The 12,922-nt window shown below is 38.5% G+C and overlaps 1 long non-coding RNA gene across 1 annotated transcript; it reads right to left on the bottom strand.

Moving 5' to 3' along the window:
• Positions 1 to 506: 506 nt before the first annotated feature.
• Positions 507 to 1,086, bottom strand: LOC114145980 (uncharacterized). Its single transcript, XR_003595799.1, has 3 exons — positions 939 to 1,086; positions 659 to 860; positions 507 to 590 (listed from the first exon to the last, which is right to left on the bottom strand). It is a non-coding gene; the product is annotated as an uncharacterized LOC114145980 (long non-coding RNA).
• Between the last annotated feature and the right edge of the window lie 11,836 nt (positions 1,087 to 12,922).

Genomic DNA, 12,922 nt, shown 5'->3' with positions numbered 1-12,922 from the left:
GGGTGAAACAGGGTCAATGTAGTCAAAGTCAGTTTCAGCTGGGACGTCGCCAGAAACAATAGCAGTGTCGACAACATCACAGTCAGGCTCTGGGTCCAAAACAGCAGGGGGCAAACTGCTGTCTGGCAAACTGAAATCCAAATCTGCAGAAGACTTTTGCTTTGCGTGTTTGTCAGATGGAGCTGCAGCCCAGGTGTAGAATGGTTGAAGGTTTGCACCATGAAATACTCCAGCTTTCTCTGAGGTGTCTGCTTTGGTTATGGAAGATACTCCACAATGTTCAAGTAAGTTAATAAGCATAAAGAAATATTTATGTTTCTTATGGATGTAGCAACTTGCTAACGTTAGTGGTCTCCAGACCGTGTCCACTGTCATTTAGTTGTTCATTGTAAATGCAGTTAAAAGTACACAAACTCGATATAATACAGCAGCATGGTATTTGTCATGCTGAGGTCTAACTTCTTAGCCCACATGCAGAACAACACCAGAAGCCGAGATTGATTAAAGAGATTTATTATAACCAAGGGGAAGGGGGGAAAAAAAAACCAGATAAACAATCCGGGAGCGCTTGGGACTGGATCTCAGGTCAGCTAGGGAAGAAACAGACGGTAAGTTTGGGGTCGAGGAAATTTGGAGATGGCGCTGACTGAGAGCTTACCTCCGATCGGGAGGAGAAAGGACTGGGGGGAAAAACCTGGGAAATCCGGAGTCTGTTTTGAGGCGCGGAGGGCTGCGGGCTGCGGCGGCGTTGGAGGACGGACAGGTAAGTCTGAACTGTTCTGCCAGAAGCAGGCTGCCGAGCTGTAGGTTCGGAGGGGTCCTGGGCTGGATCTATCTTCAGCACGTATCAGGTCAATCAGCTGAAAAAAGGTCCGAGACACAGGTGGATCAGAATTCAGGAAGCAAACAGGAAGAGTAGAGCTGGAGTGAGCCGGTACCATAACTAGCTAACAATCTGGCAGGGAAGTGTCAGCAGCCTCCTCCAGTTATACAGCTCCTGATGGCAGAATGGTTTCAGGTGCGTGGTTCAGGAGACGCCCTCAGATGGAACAAGGCCTCCAGCGCCCTCTGGTGGATGAACAGCTCCGGATCTTCTTCTTCTTCTTCTTGAGTTTTTTTGGCGGTTGGCAACAAACTTTAAGTAGCATTACCGCCACTTACTGGTATGGAGTGTGGTTCGAGATGGACTATCTATTTATATAAATTTAAATATACTCCTACAAATAACAATAATGAATAAACTAAATAAATAAATCATACATATATATATATATATATACACACACATTCATCCATTTTTATACTTAACTTTATACTATACCTCTCTAGATCATGCACATATTCACAAACACACCTACTATAATCAAATTCTGTGAAACAATTTAGTTGTCTTTAAATATTTAATAATTATTTGTATGTGTTTACTCCCCAAATTCTTCCTCAAAATATCTAATAAATTAATCTTTTCCTTAATACATTCAAACTCTCTTCTCATGCATCTTCTTTCTCTTTCATACTTATGACATTCTAATATAATATGCTCTATTGTTTCATATTTTCCACAGTAATCACATTTGCCATTATCATGCTTTTTTATTTTAAAAAGTGTATAATTAAGTCCTGTATGTCCAAATCTTAATCTTGTTATCACCCTTTCCTCCTTTCTATTTCTTCTTCCATTTCTTCTCTCTCCTACTATTTTCTGAATTTTATAAAACCATCTTCCTGTTTTTTCTTCATCCCACCTTTTTTGCCATCTTTCCATCAGTTTTCCTTTAACCATACTCTTTGCCTCAGATTTACTTGTTTTAACTGTAAAACCAATAGGATTTTGAATTGCCCTCTTAGCCATTTTATCTGCTCTCTCGTTTCCTTCAACCCCAATATGTGCTGGAACCCACACAAATATAACTATTAAACCCATATTTTGTATCCTAAATAATGTATGAAATATTTCTAATAAAATGTCCATCCTACTATCTGATTGAGTGTTCTTTAAACTTAATAGTGCAGAGCTAGAATCTGAACATATCACTGTTTTTAATGGTTTTATTTCTTCTACCCATTGTAAAGCTAATAATATTGCCAACATTTCTCCTGTGTATACTGATAATCCATCTGTAATTCGTTTTCCCATTTTTAAATTGAATTCTGGTACTACAAAAGCTACTCCTATTTTTCCATTTATTTTTGATGCATCTGTATAAATTTGCATATATTGATAATAATTGTTTAAATGTATCTGTACTGAATAACTATCTGCTATGTAAGATTTATCTTGTTTCTTTTCCATTATTGACATATCTACTGTTGCTTCTGGTAGAATCCATGGTGGTGTTATTGATATTGGTGTTTGACTTATTTCTAAACTATTCATTTTAAATTCTTTTATTGTATTTTCAATTGTCCATCCAAAACTCCTCATTTCTTTCTTTTCTTTTTCCCAACATGGACTTAAAATTTCCCTAGTTGGATGATCAAATTTATTGCTTTGTACATTTAACCAGTAATTTATTTCTAGTTTTGTTCTTCTTAAATCTAATGGCATTTCTCCCATTTCTACTTCTATTGCTGCTGTTGGTGTGGTTTTAAATGCTCCAGTACATAATCTTAATGCCTGGTGTTGAATAATGTCTAATTTGACCAGATGTGTTTTAGCTGCTGAACCATAAACTATACAACCAAAGTCTATGTTAGATCTTATCATTCCAGTGTAAATCTGTTTTAGTGATTTTCTATCTGCTCCCCAGTCACTGCCAGCCAAGCATCTTAAAATATTTAAGATTTTTTTACATTTATCTACCACTTTTTGAATATGAATATTCCATTTTAGTTTTTCATCGAACCATATTCCTAAAAATTTTATACACTTTACTTGCTCTAATTCTTGATTATATAATTTCAATTTTATTTCCTTGTTTAATTTTTTCTGAGTAAATATCATTACTTTTGTTTTTTCAACTGAAAACTTAAATCCCCATGGCAACGCCCATTTTTCTATTTCAATAATAACCTTTTGTAATTTTCTTACAATGAAATCTACATTTTTCCCTCTTTTCCAAACAGCTCCATCATCTGCAAAAAGTGAACATCCAATTTCTTTTCCAATATCTTTAAATACATCATTTATCATAATTAAGAACAATAATGGACTTATAATACTTCCTTGCGGAGTTCCATTTTCTACTTTATATTTTCCTGAGATCACTTCACCAATTCTAACTTGTATTTTTCTATTTGTTAAAAAGTCTTTAATCCATTTAAATAATTTTCCTTTAATGTCCAACATATATAATTTAATTAATAATCCCTCAACCCACATCATATCGTATGCTTTTTCTATGTCAAAAAATACTGCCACTACACTTTCTTTATTTACTTGTGCTTTTCTAATTTCATGCTCTAGACATAACGTTGGATCATTAGTGCTCCTCCCTTTTCTAAAACCACTCTGAAACTTTGATATATATCCTTTACTATTTCAATAATATACGATCCTATTGTTAATCATTCTTTCCATTATTTTACATACATTGGATGTTAAAGCTATTGGTCTGTAGTTTTCTGGGTTTGAATTATCTTTTCCTGGTTTTGCTATTGGTACTATAATTGATTCCTTCCAGTTCAATGGTAGTTTTCCCTCCTCCCAAATTTTATTATATAATTGCAATATTATGTCTTTTGATTTTTCACTAAGTTGTCTTATCATTCTATAATAAATCCGATCTTTACCTGGTGCTGTATTTTTTGTCTTCCTGAGTGCAGAGTTCAATTCAGCTTTTGTAAACTCAACATTTAACAGATTATTTGTTTCTTCAACACTCTCTACTAACTCTTTATATTTAAGTTTTGTATTTTCCCTCCCTTTTCTTCCCTCTTCACTAATATTATTTGAACTATGAATTTTACTAAATGTTCTTGCCAATATTTCAACTTTATCTTCATCTCTTACTATATTTATATTATCCATTTTTAATATAGGATATTCAAACTCTCTCTTTATTACATTCATTCTTTTAATTATTTTCCAAATTTTTTCTATTTTGGTTTCTTTCCCTATTGTGCTACAGAAATTCCTCCAATATTCTCTTTTAGCATTCTTAATAGTTCTTCTTACCATTGCTTGCTTTCTTTTATAATCAATTAAATTCTTATAAATTGGGTTACCTTTTAGTACTTTAAATGCTTTATTTCTTAACTTTATTGCTTTTTTACATTCATTTGTCCACCATGGCACCATTTTCTTATCATTTCTACACCCTGTTTTCTTTATAGAATTATCTGCTGCTTCCATAATTATTTTACTAATTTCTAAATTTATATCATTTATATCCATTGTCATATCTACTTTCTCTAAATTTATTTGACTCAAGTATCTAAATTTAATCCAGTCTGCCTTATTAAAATTCAGTTTTTTATTGACCTTTATATTCTTATTTAAATTTAATCCTACTCTTATTATAATGGGATAATGATCATTACCTATTGTTGAATTTTTATCAATGAACCACTCACAAATACCAGCTAAAACATCTGAAACAATTGTTAAATCAATAACTGATTCCATCCCTGTTCTTACATTGATTCTTGTTTCCTCCCATCATTAATACATACAAGATTTTTCATTTCCATTAATTCTTCTATAACTTGTCTATTTTTATCATTACTTTTACCCCATAATGTACTATTTGCATTAAAATCCCCACACCAAATTATTTTCCCTTCCAAATATTCGGTTAACTCCTCCAATATTTCAATTGATAATGTTTTGCATGGACTATAAAAATTTATTATTTTAAATTTGCCTTCTTGTTCCCATATTTCAATTACAATATATTCAAGTTCTTTCCCTTTCCCTAATACCTGATATTGTATCCCTTGTTTTATAAATATTCCACATCCTCCTCCACCTCTCTCCTCCTGTCGGTCTCTTCTAACACTATTATATCCTTTAATCACAAAATCTAATGTTGTTTTTAACCATGTTTCCTGAACACAAATAATTTCTGGTTCATCCTCAAGACTATCAACATAACCTTTAAGTTCCTGTCCGTTAGCAATTAAACTTCTTGCATTCCATTGTAATATTAGCATTAATTATTTTCACCTGGTGGTCCTGATCTACCATCTACCTCCAGCTTTTTGTTTATGTTCTCCCATGATCCCTCTTTAAACCCCAAAAACTTTTCAGCTCCTCTCACTATTATTTTAATTTTCTCAGTTTTATGCTTGGCTTGGTCAGTGCAGTTGATAACATATGCTACAAATAATATTAGTTTTTCTACTGATACTGTGATATTATCTTCTGATTGTACTTTGTTTTGCTGTGGGATTTGGCTCGCTATTTGTTCACTCTTTCTTGTTGTCTGCTCCTTCACATTTTTAACAGCTTCCGCATAACTAATGTTTTTAGTTGTTTTAATCTGTATAATTTCTTTTGCCTTCTTCCTTACCTCACATCCTCCATACGTAACTCTATGTTGCCCTCCACAGTTACAACATTTTTCTTGTGCTTCTTCTTTACATTCTTCTAATTTGTGATCTTCACCACATTTTGGACATCTTTGTTTCCCTTTACAAGCTGCTGCTATGTGTCCATATCTTTGACACTTGAAACAACGAAGTGGTGGAGGGATATAAGGTCTGACCTGAAAACTAAGATAACCTATTTTGACGTTTTGTGGCAATTCTTTCCCTTCAAATTCAATGAGGATTGACAAACTTCCTACTCTTTCTCCATTTATTGTTCTTGACAATCTCTTCAAGTTATTTGCTTTTGCTCCTACAATACTTCGCTTAATTTTATCAAGATCTTCATCTAGAGGGATCCCATAAATCACTCCTCTAGTTTTTTTATTTTCTCCCACAATTTTTTTCTCCAACACAGTTTTTTTACATATATTATCCACATTTAAAGCCTTGTTTTTTTGTTCTTCATTTTTACAAACTACCAGTGACGTGCGGTGAGGTTCATAGCTGGTGAGGCACTGACGTCATCAGAATCAGATTTGCAAATAGATGCATAGATTGACAGCAGTTTACAGGTTATGTTTCACTTCTGCATCCTTACACATACAAACTGTAGCTCACAAAACACACATTTCCTTAAAAAACAAAACAAAATAAATGTTATTACTGTCTTACCTGCTTCGATTGAAAGTCCACTTGAGAAAACTTTTTTAGTGTTGTAATGTAGTCATCCATGTCGAAAGTCGGGATAAGCGAGAGGAAAAAAAATCACTATCTCTATTATAATCTATCGCTGCACTTGACTTGCTTCCCGAATCGTTTAGCCTAGCTCGCTGTCACTTACTCGGCAGTTGAGGAGTGAACAAGACGAACGTCTGGGATCTTGAGCGCCCCCTGCCATGAGGCAAGAGAACTGCCTGCCTCACCTCGAACCTGTTCTCTGCCGTTTATAATCGCTCATTACACGAAACACGTTACACAAACACAGTTGGTGACAAAAAGCACTGTACATTATATACATAAGCTAAATTATTGGAAATAAGTTCACATATTAAATTTGTTTAAACTATTTTATTGACGCCGTACAGCAACAGGCTCTCTCCGCTTAGCAGCCAGCGCAGAGCCAGGGGTTGCGCAATCCAAGGTGAGGCAGAGCTCGCTGCTGCCTCACCGGCATCGCTTCCAAGCATTTGAATGGGAAAATAAGAAAATTCAGCGATTTTGAACAAATAAAAATCGAAATTGGTGAAGCTACATGAAAAATAAATATTTTTTAGTACAAACCACCGGATGAATATAACAATTTAAATTACTTTATGATTATATATTTTCTTTCTTTCCATGATGGCTGGTGAGGCACTGCCTCACCTGCCTCCCCTGACCGCACGTCACTGCAAACTACCAATAGGTTTCCATCTCTCAAAATCTTTACCATTTCAACATCTCCAATTTTCTTTTTTATTTCTCTTGACACCACAATGGGGCTGATGTTATCCTGTTCTTCTTCGTTCTTAAGTTTTAATATTATTTTAAATTCCTCCCTCACAACTTTCCTCCTAACTATCCTTTCTTCTTCGGAACTACTTCCTTCCAGTTCTCGTTTATTTCCTTGAATATCACCCATTTCCTTTCCTTCATCTGTTTTATGCCTTCCCCGTCCTCTCCCTCTTCCTCTCCCCACTGGCGTCCACCCTTCAAAATCCATGTCTTCCTCATTTCCTGTCTCCATTTCCAACCAAACCATTCACATACCAGTTTATGCCAAAATCCGCCTTTTCCAACTCTGATATGTGTTTTGTTTTGCCGCACTCCGTCTCACAAAACCACTTTCTCCAGCTCCGGATCCCAACAGTATTAGCCATATATAGTAAGGTCCGTTACAGCCTTAGGCACTGCTTCTAGGGTAATTTGTGTCGTTCGCAATACATATCGTCTGTTTGCATGAATGTGATGTACAACATTTTTTCTTTTTTTTTCTTTACTTTACTTCTAGCACAACAGCCTGTTCCATCCTGCCCTGCACCAGCCCTCAGCACCTTCCTTGAATACAGAAAAAAAGAAAAATGAGGAGCGACAAAAGTATTCTCTTTGGAAAAAGAGGTTAAAGCAAAAGGAAAGAATGAAAGTTTGGGTAGGTCCGGTTTTGTTCCGACCAAAAACAAGCAGCTTTTAAGTACCATAACAGACTTGCTTAAAGAAAGTTCCACGTAGCAAAACTATACAGAATAATTGTTTAACAGTAACAGCAAACTGTCAATTAATGATAAGTCAAAACAGTAAATCATCTACTGATTAATTATTGCGTAATAATTTTCCAATCATTGTTCTGTTTGCATCAGTTCCAAAGTAAAAGCTTGAAAATGACTGATAATAGTTAATGGATCTATTTGGATGTTATTGTAGACCAAGATGGCGGCCAGTGAACAACGCAAGGCTCAGCATCTCTCCAGAATCTGCTCTTTAGTGGTTTTTTATCTATTCATTACTGGACTTTTTTTTCAGAATTGCACAGCGTTGCTGCACTACAGCAGACACGAACTTCTGGACCTTTGGAGCTACAATTTTGACTCTATGATCGCCGATCTCCGACTCATCCCAGAGATCTCCAGAACACCGGAGGCTGCTCACTTCTCCCGGCCGGGTGGAAGGGTACGCAGGCCGCGGCGAGAACGTAAACAAAGGCGGGGTAAGCGTGGAGGGGTGCGAGCTAGGCTAAAGCTAACACCACATCGGCTCCCTTTACCCAGCATTTTCCTCGCCAATGTCCGTTCTCTGGCTAATAAAATGGACGAGTTATGACTATCCATCACGAGTGACAGACGGATTATGGACTCACATGTCATGTTTTTCACCGAAACATGGCTAAACAACAGCTGCCCGGACAATGCTATCCAGCTAAGTGGACGCCACACACACCGAGCCGACAGGACAGCAGATGCTTCCGGCAAGACCAGAGGCGGAGGTTTGTGCATTTATATTAACAAAGCTTGGTGCACAGACTCTGCTACTACCGAGAGTCACTGCTCACAGAATGTGGAGTTTTTAATGGTCAAATGCAGACCTGATTACCTCCCAAGGGAATTCACCTGGATCATCCTCACTGCCGTGTACACCCCCCCGGATGCTAATGCCAAGCTAGCCATGAAAGAACTCTATGCGGCTATTAGCAAACACCAAACCAAATACCCCAAGGCTCATTTTATTGTTGCGGGTGATTTCAATCACTCCAACTTGAAGACAGTTCTTCCCAGATTCCACCAACATGTCTCCTGCCACACCAGAGGAGACAAGACCCTGGACCATGTCTACTCCAATCTGGCTGGAGCCTACAATGTGACACCCCTCCCCAACATCGGACAATCAGATCATCTCTCCCTGTTCCTCACACCTCGGTACTTACCACTCATCCAACGTGTGAAACCTACCGTGAGGACAGTAAAGGTGTGGCCAGAGGGCTCAGACGCTGTGCTCCAGGACAGGTTCAGGAATACAGATTGGACTATTTTCCACCATACAGACTTGGATCAGTACGCCTCATCTGTACTGAACCATATTTCCACCACCATAGAACGTGTCACCACCTGCAAACGCATTACCATGTACCCCAACCAGAAACCCTGGATGAACCGAGACGTTCGTCTCCTGCTGAAGGCCCGCAACATCGCCTTCAGGTCAGGGGATGCACAGACTTACAGTGCAGCCAGGGCTGAGCTGAAGAAGGGAATCAAGAAGGCCAAACATCACTACAAAAGGAAGGTGGAGGATCATTTTTCTAACTCCAAACCCCGACGTATGTGGCAAGGCCTTCAGATTCTCACAGACTACAAGAACCCCAATACCACCCCCGCTTCTACTGATGTCTCCTTCCTCAACGAACTTAACAACTTCTATGCTCGTTTTGAGAGAGGGAATACCACAACTGCAACCAAAGCAGCTACCACCCCAGGCCAACAGCCACTGACTTTCCTCCCCACTGACGTAGGAGCGGCTCTGAGCAGGATTAAATCCCACAAGGCTGCGGGTCCTGATGGCATACCTGGACGTGTCCTCAGAACCTGCTCTGGTGCTGGCAGCAGTGCTGGCGGACATCTTCAACCTGTCCCTGGCCTGCGCTGTGGTACTGACCTGCTTCAAGTCTACCTCCATCGTCCCAATCCCCAAGAATCCCAACCCAACCAGACTCAATGACTACCGCCCGGTAGCCCTTACCCCCATCATTACCAAGTGTTTGGAGCAGCTGGTCCTAGCACACCTCAGATCCTGTCTCCCCCCTACACTAGACCCCCACCAATTTGCATACAGGCAGAACAGAAGCACAGAGGATGCAGTCTCTATAGCGCTGCACTCTGTCCTTTCTCACCTGGACAGTAAGAACACTTACGCCAGACTGCTGTTCTTAGATTTTAGTTCAGCATTCAACACCGCCATCCCATCACAACTCATTACCAAACTCACAGACCTCGGCATCAGTCCACTCATGTGTAACTGGTTGCTCGACTTCCTGACCAGTCGACCTCAACATGTCCGGCTGGACAACCACTTCTCATCCACCATCATCATAAACACCGGAGTGCCACAAGGCTGTGTGATGAGTCCCTTCCTCTACTCCCTCTTCACCTACGACTGCAGACCTGTCCATGGCTCTAACACCATCATCAAGTTTGCAGACGACACCACGGTGATCGGCCTCATCAGAGATAATGACGAGGCCGCTTACAGGGAGGAGGTAGACCGTCTGGCTGAGTGGTGCGACAAAAACAACCTGCAGCTGAACACCGAGAAGACCAAGGAGCTTATCGTGGACTTCGGGAGGAACGCTGACCTACATCCACCCATCCACATTAAGGGGACAGTGGTGGAGCGTGTGGACACCTTTAAGTTCCTGGGAGTCCACATCTCCGAGGACCTGACCTGGACGACCAGCTGCTCCAAACTCATTAAGAAGGCGCATCAGCGCCTCTTCTTCATGAGGACCCTGAGGAAGAACCACCTGTTCTCAGAGATCCTCACGAACTTCTACCGCTGCACCATTGAGAGCATCCTCACCAACTGTATTACAGCTTGGTACGGGAACTGCTCTGTCTCCGACCGGCAGGCGCTGCAGAGGGTGGTGAAAACTGCCCAGTATATCGCCGGGGCAACGCTCCCTGCCATCAAGGACATCTACAGGAAGCGGTGTTTGTAAAGGGCCGGGAAAATCACAAAGGACTCCACTCACCCAGCACACACACTCTTTTCCCTCCTGCCCTCTGGGAGGCGCTACAGAAGCCTACGGACCAGAACCACCAGGCACCGGAACAGCTTCTTTCCCACAGCTGTCAGGCTTTTGAACGCCTCCTGACATAAAACATAAACTATAAGGACTGTACTCCCCTATCCTCTCATACAACAATAACACACACACACATCACGGACTGTTTTCTTCACACACACATACAACATGTACATTTTATCTGCCATTATTTATCTTGTATTATATTATATACATATATAATCCATTCCCTAACATTCTTGTATAATCTGTATAATCTGTGCATATAGCTCCCATATTTATATTTATACACAATATCTATATCTCTTTGCTATAACCCCTTATAGGGGTTATAGCAATGTATGTATGGACTATGTATGTATAGTCCATACATACATAGTCTTGTACATCTGTAAATAAATATTTATATCTCGTAGAGCACTTCTGGATAGATGCAAACTACATCTCGTTGCTTGTACTTGTGACAGTGCAATGACAATAAAGTTGAATTCTATTCTATTCTATTGTAACATAATACAGGAGGAATTAAAAACAAAAAAAACAACAGAGTATTCTCTAAAACAAAACATTGCTCAGTCTTCTGCATAATTTTGTTTTGTTTTCAGATAAATATTGGCTTGATGACCATTCACAAGAATGGTCTAAAGCCACAGCGTGGAAAAACCATTTTGCTTGCAACAAATCCAGATGTCTCTGCCACACCTCTGCTCAGTCTTGCTGCTAAAAAAATGAAGGACTTCAACAAAGATATAAAAGATGGACCTTTCCTCCTTCTGTACCCAGATGGGACAGAGGTTATTAATATCCCTGGTACACAAACACCGTTTACTCTTAAAGCTTATAAGGCTGAAATTGGCAAGTCATACCAAAGGATCTCTCTTTTCCTCTGCTTGAAAAGGGACTTTGAAGAAGGTAAGCTCAGATGTTTGTGTGTATTGTTTGGCACATTGCACTAACTTCAATAAATGTACATTTTAAAACTGTGCAATTAAGCATTGGTGGCATGAACCAATCAAGTAAAAAGTATACATAGATTGGCTCCTAAATGTAAACTTACTTCCTGGAAACTTGATAGCTAGAAACTCAGTTATTAGTTTTTACCAGTGCTGTGTTTATGCTTCCAGATACAATGTAATATAGTTGACCGAACACGGTACTATCACTTAGTAGAAGTTAAATTGGCTTGTTTTGTTGTTTTTTCCTTGTTTATCAGTTGGAAAATTGTCAGACTCGTCCGATTCCGACCCAGAGGTTGTTATTAGAAAAAACTCAGAGTTTGATCATGCTGATACACTGGTAAGTACAACTTAAAATGTATTTGGTCTTTTGTTTTTATTTGGTTGAGTGACCACAACAAGAGCATTTTACCTAAGCTTCATAGGACTATGCCGATGTTTTTATATGAAATTGTGTTTCATTTTCTTCAGCCATGGGAACCTATGGATGAAAGCAGTCCTTTGCAAAAGGTGGCAGAAACAGAGTAAGTTATATTTTAGGTACATGCCATAGCATGGTGTGTGTATGTGTATCAAAAGTATTATAGCCTTCAGTGAATTTTCATACAGTATGTACTGGTGACATGTTGAATGTGGATATTTTTAAATTATGTGGTTATGGGAACATGTCCTGGGAAGTATTTGTATTTTTTTTTTCCAAGATGTTTGTTTTTAAATGTTGAATATACTGGCGTGGAAATAATTATTACACTACCCTTGCTTTCTTCAATGTCTTATACATTTTACAAGTATACAGTTGTTTAGATAAATATAACAAAAAGGTTCACAAGAGTTTCAGTAAATAACTTTTGTCAAATAGTTTTGCATGTTTTTTGCGATAATGAGTAAAATCACTTTGCTTCTATAAAGATGGCATTGTACTGCCAAAACTGCTTTTAGGCATTCCATGTTTTAAGTTATGTCTGTTTTAGTCAGATGACGGACAGAGGAGTTACAGTGCAATAAAATGATTGAAACATTGAAGAAAACTGGGTGATCCCATAATTTATACTTTGACAGCATATGCTCAAAATACCCATTAATATGTTCTTTCATTGTCCTCTAAGAAATGGTGTTGGGGATCTTGTACTTGCAAATGAAATACAACAGGTACAAACTTTTTATTATCTCACACAACAATCCACAGATTTTTATCTCAAACCTTTAAGTAAAATATTTAAATATT

This window comes from Xiphophorus couchianus, chromosome 6, assembly GCF_001444195.1.
Source record: "Xiphophorus couchianus chromosome 6, X_couchianus-1.0, whole genome shotgun sequence".
Classification (NCBI taxonomy): Eukaryota; Metazoa; Chordata; class Actinopteri; order Cyprinodontiformes; family Poeciliidae; genus Xiphophorus; species Xiphophorus couchianus.
The sequence above is the reverse complement of the archived record's forward strand: the minus strand, read 5'-3'. Positions and strand labels throughout refer to the sequence as shown.